Raw genomic sequence first — 8,091 nt, forward strand, 5'->3', positions numbered from 1 at the left:
GCTCCTCTGCTGTGAGCCTGCTTCTTCCTCTCCTGCTCCCCCTGCTTGTGTTCCCTCTCTCACTGGCTGTCTCTATCTCTGTCAAATAAATAAATAAAATCTTTAAAAAAAAAAAAGTGACATTGAGCTAAACCTTGGAGAGTTTCAGTCCATCGATACCAACAACAGCTAACATTTTTTAAGTATCTGCTTTGTACTAGGAGCTAATCTAAACTCTACTTGTTTGGACCTATTTGATCTTTATGGTGATCCTAGAAGGTAGGTACTATTATCTTCTTTCTCAGATGAAGAAACCGAGACAAAAACGTTAAGTAGCCTACCCAAGATCACAACTCTAGGATTCAACCCCAGAGAGTGTAACTTGGTCAAAGGGCAGATGAAAGTGTGTGATAGGACTTGTGACTGGAAATGTTGGCCAAACTGTGAAGGATCTTGGATGCTGAATGGAGGGGTTTGGACTTTCTCCTGTGGGCAATGGAGTGGGGGACAGGCCTCATGGGCTTTAGGAGTATAACTGCCAATGTGAGGACTCTGGATTGGGGAATGGGTGTTGCAGAAGGCAGGGGCCCAGTTGGAGGGGCCTAGAAAGCAGCCTGTGAGAGATGGCCGCCCGAACCAACCTGAGGGCAGAGGCTGACACACATACCCTTCCTTTGGGTCTTGATGATGACTAGATCCATGTCATGTTATGTGGCTTTCATGTTCTCTGTTTTTCTTCTCAACTGGACTGAAAGCTGCTTGAGGGAATGGTTCCTCTTAAGCTGTTCTCTGCCCTGTCCTCCTTAATCTTGGGCTGATGCCCATGTTTGGAAGGTCCTCCCAGGGCAGAACATTATGCCTTGTCCAAGGCCCAGCTCAAATGCTATCTTCCTGCTACACAGTCTCCCTGGCAGCATATTTGTCACTGGATTATAATTGCAGCTGACATCCAGGACCCCACTCAGTGTTTGCTGTTGGCATGGCCTGTTGGCTCCTGGCTTGTGCCTGTAACAGGGCCCCCACCCAGTAAAGCAGAGAGAGAGCCTGGCAGGTCTTCTTCCTAATGCATCCTGGCCTCCTTGAGGGCAGAGACCATTTTATTCACCCTACTCAATTGCTGTGGGTTTGCTAGTGCTCAGTGGTCCTTCAGGAAAGGGCAATTTGCACCTGACCTCTTGTCTCAGCCACAGTTAGATGGACAGATCACATCTTTGAAATTGAGAGATTCTAGGTTTAGAGATGCTCACTGTGTGAGTCATGAAACATTAAGCAAATCTTGGGTTTTTTTTCATTAAAAAACAATGAGTCACAACCTCAAGCTAATGGCCGGATACAGCTCAACAGCAGATGTGGTTCTCATTTGAAATAATGAGGATGAGAACCATAATCCCTCATGCCTGCCTAGAGCTTTATCAGCTCACAGAGACCATTCATACCCCGTCTCCTTATTAATCCCCAGAAAAGCCCCATAAAGCAGATAGGGCAGGTGCTCTCGCCCATTTTGTGGATGAGGAAGCAGGCCCAGAGCTTCAGCTATCAGCTCAAATTTATGCAGTAGGCGTCTGGCACAGCTGGACCTCCTCTCCTGCCTCCAGTCTCTGCCCATGCTCCTGACCCTCCGATCTCTTCTCCCTCTTGTTCCCAGTCCCCACCCTGGGTCCCAGCTCTGCAGAGCAGGGCTCAGTTATCAGGTGCTGATTGGATGCCTCGTCCCTCCCTGGCTTAGGTGGCCAGCTCCATTCACTTCTGGAGTGTGCTAACCCCTCTCACAGAGCCCTGCCCTCCATGGGAACTGACTCATGTGGGTACCTGGTGATGCTAATGCACAGATGCAAAAAGGAAAGTAGTTTTCTTCCAGGTTTGCTGTTTGCCATCTGCATTTGGGATCCCTGAAGCCATTTAAAATCTGGAAGGCAAGACGCAAAAATCAGGGAAGTAAAATGTCAACACAAGATTTAGAAAGTTCAAGAGAAGACTAGTAGAGTTGGCACTGTCCTTGGGTGGGTGCCTTAACCACTTTCCCTGGGGCTGGAACTAGCACTGCTTGTTTCCTACCTGGTTCCTCCCAGAAATGCCAGGCTGACAGTTCCTGATTTGGGTAACCAGGCTTTTTCAGCACATGAGAGTTTGCAGGTTTCTAGCTGTACCGGAAAGTCTGGCTTCAAATCGGTGAGGACCCAGATGGATGAAGAAAATAAATGAGGATTCTATGGCCAGAGTCAAGGGCTCAGTTTAAGTCCATGTGCCCCCTGGTGGTAACACTGGAAGAACTGCAGCCATTGATGACGTGGGTTCCCGCTGATTTGGCCCACCCACTTGCTGTGTGGCCTCCACCCTTTCCTCCACCGCCCCTTGTCCCCGTCAGACCTGAGCTTGGAGTACGTGCCCCCTCCCAGAATTCATCATTTAAGCGTGATCTACTTACAAAAGATTTCAGTGGGTACATCATTACATAGATTCAAGGACACCTTTAAAGAATTATGGAAGCTGGGGGAAAAGGAAAAACAAGATTACCCTGTTGCACGTTATGACCCAGAAAACTAGGCTGATGGCAGCAGTGCTCAGCCCTAAGGTGTCGTCTCTGCCACCATTTCATGAATTTCAGTAGAACCATTCAGTGCAGATTTCGCTCAGATAAAACTATGCCAATAAATATTTACAGTGTGCTACTTTGGGCAAGGCATGGAGCTAGGCTTAGAGAAGGAAAATCGGAGGGGCAAGAGCCCTGTCACCCTGAAGCCATTAAAATCTGTGAAATAAGACACAAACCAGAAAAGTTAAAATCAGAGAAGTTAAAGCTCAATATAAGCTTTAGGAAGCTTCAGACAAGACTGGTATGGTTGTCACTGTCTTGGGCAGGTCACATAGCCTGTCTACACTTCATTTCCTAATCCATAAAATGGGGACAAAATCAAACTTTTCTCATGAAACTTTGTGAGAGTTTGATAAGTTAATGCCCAAAGTGCTTACCCCAGAACCTGGCACAGTGCATGGGCTTAATAAGCATCCACACTATTACTGTTGTCATTGTGATCACATGCACCAGTTGCTACAGGAAGGTATAAGCTGAGATTTCTGTAGGAGTTTAGAGGTGAGCACATTGGCTGGGCCCTTGGTGGAGAGGTTTTTTGGAGGAGGTGGGAGTTGCATGATAGAGTCTCAGCGTCCACAGGTCTCACCTGCCACCTGGGTCTTAAAGACGGGTTAAGTGGGATGCATAGTGCAAGGTCATTGGACAGAAGAAGGGCAGGAGAAGAGCATGGGGGCAGGCACAGTTAGTGTGACTAGGGAGGAGATGCGTCCAGGTGATGGGGGGGCTGGGCCACAGAGGGAGTAGGTACTGGGGTTGTAGGCTCAGGGTGCCAGGCTGAAGGTTAAGGCCTTGTTCAGTAAGGGGGCACAGTCAGAAGGATGTTCTAGGACTGGGGACTGGGAGGTGGTGGATCAGGGTGCTGGGCCAGGGAAAGGAGGCACTTCTGGAGCCTCAGGTGAGAGGAAGTAGCTGCCAGCTACACAGAGGGATGGTTGTGAGCCATGGAAACATAGCCCAGACAGTAAGGACAGAGGAAGAGAGGCTGGAGATGACAGTATGTCAGACTTGGTGACCAAAAGACAGTTGGTGCCTCTATAGGCAGGAACATTGAGAGGAGGGACTGTGGAGGGCCGAGGAGTCTACTTGGACATGCTGAGTGGAAGGGGTTTGTGGTCTTCATCTGGAGATTCCAGGAGGTGGGGATGGAGCTCAGGGGAGACGGTAGGGCTGGACCCCTGGATGAGGGAGTCCCTGGCTTGGGAATATCAGATGGGTGTTGGAGGAGTGGGGGTCTCAGAAAGGGGTAGGAGGATATAAGGGTTGGTTGTGGGGAGCCCCCATGTGTTGAGGAAAAGCTGTCAGGGAAGGAGGAGAAGGGCCACAATTTCCCCTGTAGCCCTCAGCGTGCATGGTACCATGCAGACTCTGGGAGATGTTGTCAGCACCCAATGGCTCTGTTACAAAGGGAACACATTTAGTGATCTGTGTTGTCCTCACTGGAGGCAGAAATCACCTCGGAAGATAAGGGGATGGTTCTTGTGGAGAAGTGTAACCTTCCCCTTTCTTGGACTTTGCCCCTGAGCTGGCCAGTTGTCTCAATGCCTTTCTCAGATGTCTCCCACCCATGCCCCAGGGCTGCCCGTGGCTGAGACCTGGCCCTGGCCCAGGCAGCGTCCGAGCCAGAGGCTGTCCCTCAGACAGCATAGGCATGTCAGGCTCCATTCCCTGCAGCACCTCTGGCCCACACATGTGGTTAGAAGGAACAGTGATGCCAGAGAACTTGTAGGTTGAGGAGTCACTGCTGGTGAGTTTTTAAAATATATGTAACAGATAGTTATGTATGATTGAGAATGAATTCCATGATCCAGCAATCCCACTTCTGGGTGTCTGCCCAAAAGAATTGAAAGCTGAGACTCAAAGAGGTATTTGTAGACCCGTGTTCACAGCAGGATAGTTCATCCCATAGTTAAAAGTTGGAAGCAACCCAAGTGTCCATTGACAGATGAATGGCTAAATAAAATGTGGTATATACATATGATGGAATATTTTTCAGCCTTATAGAGGGAGGAAATTTGCAATTTGCTACAACATGGATGAATCTTGAAGACATTATGCTAAATGAAATAAGCCAGTCACAAAAAGATAAATACTGCATGATTCCACTTATATGATGGTCTTAGAGTAATCCAATTCATACACAGAATGTAGAATGGTTGCCAGAGGCTGGGAGAGGGGAGCAATTGGGAGTTTGTGTTTAATGGGTAGAGTTTCAGCTTTGCAAGATGAAAACAGTTCTGGAGATGGATGGTGGCAATGGTTGCACCACATTATGAATGTACTTAATGCTACTGAATTGTACGCTTAAAATGGTTAAAATGGTATTTTTCATGTTATATGGATTTTACCAAAATTTCAGAAAAAAGAGATGAATTCCAAGGTCCATTTTACTTGAAGTTAAAGTGGCACATAAGAAATGGCACACGTGTCCAAGCAAGGGGCATGGTATGGCGTGTTGAGATGGGCCTGGCCTCCATGACCAGACCAACAGCATGACCTGGGCAGTCAGCTAAGTGCGGATTTCTCACGTGTAAAATGAGTATGGCAATCTCTGCCCTGCCACTGCTCAGGGTGTTCTGTGGCCTGGGAGAGTGAGTTTGCACAGCCTCTCTGTAAACTGTAAAATGTCATGCAAAATCTGTGCAATGTCTGCACTTTACTATCTTGACTCGGGGTCAACCTTGTGAGCTACTCCAAGTAGGGCTATGATGGGCCTTTCTGGCATGTGGCTGCTCGTTTCTGACTGTGTGGGACCTGTGGCTTATTGGAGTCCTATAGGGTTCCTATGGGCGGCTGCCAGGATGGTTCTGCAGGACATTTTGGGCTACAAACTGTATGCGTACTCAGACTTTGCAGCTTTCTCAGCCATATTCTGGGAGGGGATTAAACCTTACTCTATTAACTTTTCTCTTGTGCATTTAGGATAGTACTAAGAGAAACAAGGAAATAGACACAGAAAATAATTTTCTGTGTTCTGTGGTTCCATGAGGAATCCCAGTTGAGCAAGCCTGGGACCTGGCAGACCCAGAGCCTCCCACCTCAATCCACAGGGAATGAGAGGCCCAAGAGAGGCAGAGAGTCATCCAAGGTCACACACAGCTGGTAGCAAAGCCAGAATTCAAAATCAGGTCCTTAGATGCCAAGCCAGGATTATATGATGGGTGACATGACCATTTCCATTCCATCTACATTTTCGAGCTGGAGCAGTTCCGTGGTGCCGGGTTTGACTTTTCTGGTTGTGAAAGTGAATTTGTGGAGTTTTTTTCCCCAGACCACCCTGTCTGTAAGGGTGGTGGGTTTGGGAGGCCTGAGTAGTGCCCTCCTTTTCCTTGTGAGCTGAGGTCACAGCTCTGGCTGGTTCTGGGCTGTGTGTCTAAGTGCACTGCAGCCCTCGCATGGTTGGAGGCGGGGCAGCAGCTAAGTGGTTTCTGAAAAAGGGCAAAAATGATGGGAAAAGCTCTGGGATCCTCTGGGAATCAGAGCCACGGCAATAGCAGCTGCTGCCGTTGCTGGAAATGTTTTCCTTGAGTGCCAGAGTGTGCCCAGAGCTCATCCCTGCCAGCGTGGAGCAGCCACAGCCTGGGGAGGGGCCAAGGACCCCCATGGAGTCAGGGGAGGCAACTCTTCTCCCCACACCATTCCAGCTCTGTCCCTTCACGTAACAACAGCCTTGGAGCTCGCCAGTACCTGTCGTATCTGGGGTGTGCCTGCAACTAACTGGTGAGTCCTTTATGTTTGTTGGCCAGTGTCAATGTTAGCTTCTAGAATGGCATGGTGAGCTGTCGGAAGCTGGGCCTTGCCTCTGTCCAGCTGTGTGACTATAAGCAGTTCAACTAGCCTCTTAGCACCTCAGTTACCCCATCTGAACATGGGGTAGTCACAGTGACTGCCGTAAAGGTCATGGTGACTCTTAAGTGAGGCTATAGCTATAGTGCACTTAGCATGGCTAACTGTGAACACTTGGCAAGTGATAGTGGAGTCTGCTACTGTCAATGTGCATTACCTGCACCAGAGTCATCCTGGACCCTCATCCTGCAGCAAACAGGCTGTGGGTCCTGCTGAGGCCAGTGCTCTGTGGCTGGAGATTTCACCACATTGCCCTCTCTGTACTAAAGGGGTGATGGGCTGGGAGGCAGGAGCCCTGGGTTCTTGTCCAGATTCCAGTCACTCTCTGTGTTGGGTAGAGTGCCTCTGGCTCTTCATCCATAGTTTGGGTAGCCACCCATATTTCCATTCCTCTTTAAGAAATGCTCAGGTAGGCCAAGAGGGTAAGAATGATACAGACTGGGTCCTGAACCAGCTCCCAAGAGCCTGCAGGGAGGCCAAAGGCAGACAGAAACTTTGAGCAGAGAGGGAGCAGGAGAGCCGCACCCCAGGATGTCTCATCTGGATTGGGGAGAAAAGGGAGGCTTCTCCCAGGTCATGGGCAGTGTCCTCCCTGGCCCTGGAGTTGAGGAAAACCCAGAGGCCAAACCCAGTCTTTACTAAGCAGGGTCATTTTTTCAGGACTGTCCTTTAGTCCAGATTGGTGTTTGTGAATCTTGCATAAACCAGAACCACCATCTCCATCAGACACCCCAAGTCATGGTTGGAAATTCTCCTATCATTGCAGAACATTCAACTGTGACAGGTACATTGCCATGGGACTCATGTACTAGACACACCCAGGCCTGGCAGTGGCAGGCTATCCTGTCCCTGTCTACCCCACAGCCCAAAGCAAATGGCCTCTCAGTCCCTGTCCTTCCCTCTGCTCCTGAAGAAGCTTGGTTTCCAGTAGGGAATCAGGTGTGAGTCATGCAGTGCAGATTTGGGGTTTCTTGACCTACTGAATGATGTTATTGTGTGGGCTGCTTCACGTTTCTTGGGTTTGGTTAGATTTGGACCACTCAGAGGAAGAGGCAAAAAGGAACATCGTAGAACAATTTTGTGGAGGCTCTTGTTAATGGGTGCTCTTGTTGGGATGTTAAGAGCTGTGCATCAGGCAGCAGGTTTATTCTTGGTTTTGTGGCCAGTCCTATCCAAGGGGATGGGAGAGCCAGGCCTGGCCTATGGCCTGGATCTTACTCATACTTCATTTTGGGCTTTGAGCTTCCTGGGGGTGCTTGCTTGAGCAGGAAGGTGCTACAGACTGGGGCTTCTGATGGGAAGGGGTTGTCCCTGCCTGCCTGGCCCCAGGGCTGGGGAACCCTGGTCTCATCAGTCCCCCGCCCTGGGGTGAGATCTGGGGCTGAGTTTAATGACTGAGAAGAGCCCCGAGCCTTCAGAGAGGTGGTGGAGTGCAGGAGATGCTCTGGAGCCAGGCTGCCATGTATCAGATCCGGGTTCCTCCTCTGCCTGTGTGGCCCCATGTAACCGCTGTGTCTGAGTCTCCTCCTGTGTCCAATATTTACTTCTTAGAGATGTGAAAATGAAGTGAGTGCGTGGGAAGTGTTAGAACAGTACCCACCTTTGAATGCAAGTTGGTACAGCCACTCTGGAAAACAGTGTGGAGGTCCCTTAAAAATTTAAAAATTGAACTACCC

At 49.3% G+C, this 8,091-nt stretch overlaps 1 protein-coding gene across 2 annotated transcripts in view; it reads left to right on the top strand.

Moving 5' to 3' along the window:
- Positions 1 to 8,091, top strand: part of TRPV1 (transient receptor potential cation channel subfamily V member 1) — a 58,737-nt gene that overhangs the window by 20,704 nt on the left and 29,942 nt on the right. The gene's annotated exons all lie outside the window — the stretch shown is intronic.

Source organism: Ailuropoda melanoleuca, chromosome 13, assembly GCF_002007445.2.
Source record: "Ailuropoda melanoleuca isolate Jingjing chromosome 13, ASM200744v2, whole genome shotgun sequence".
Classification (NCBI taxonomy): Eukaryota; Metazoa; Chordata; class Mammalia; order Carnivora; family Ursidae; genus Ailuropoda; species Ailuropoda melanoleuca.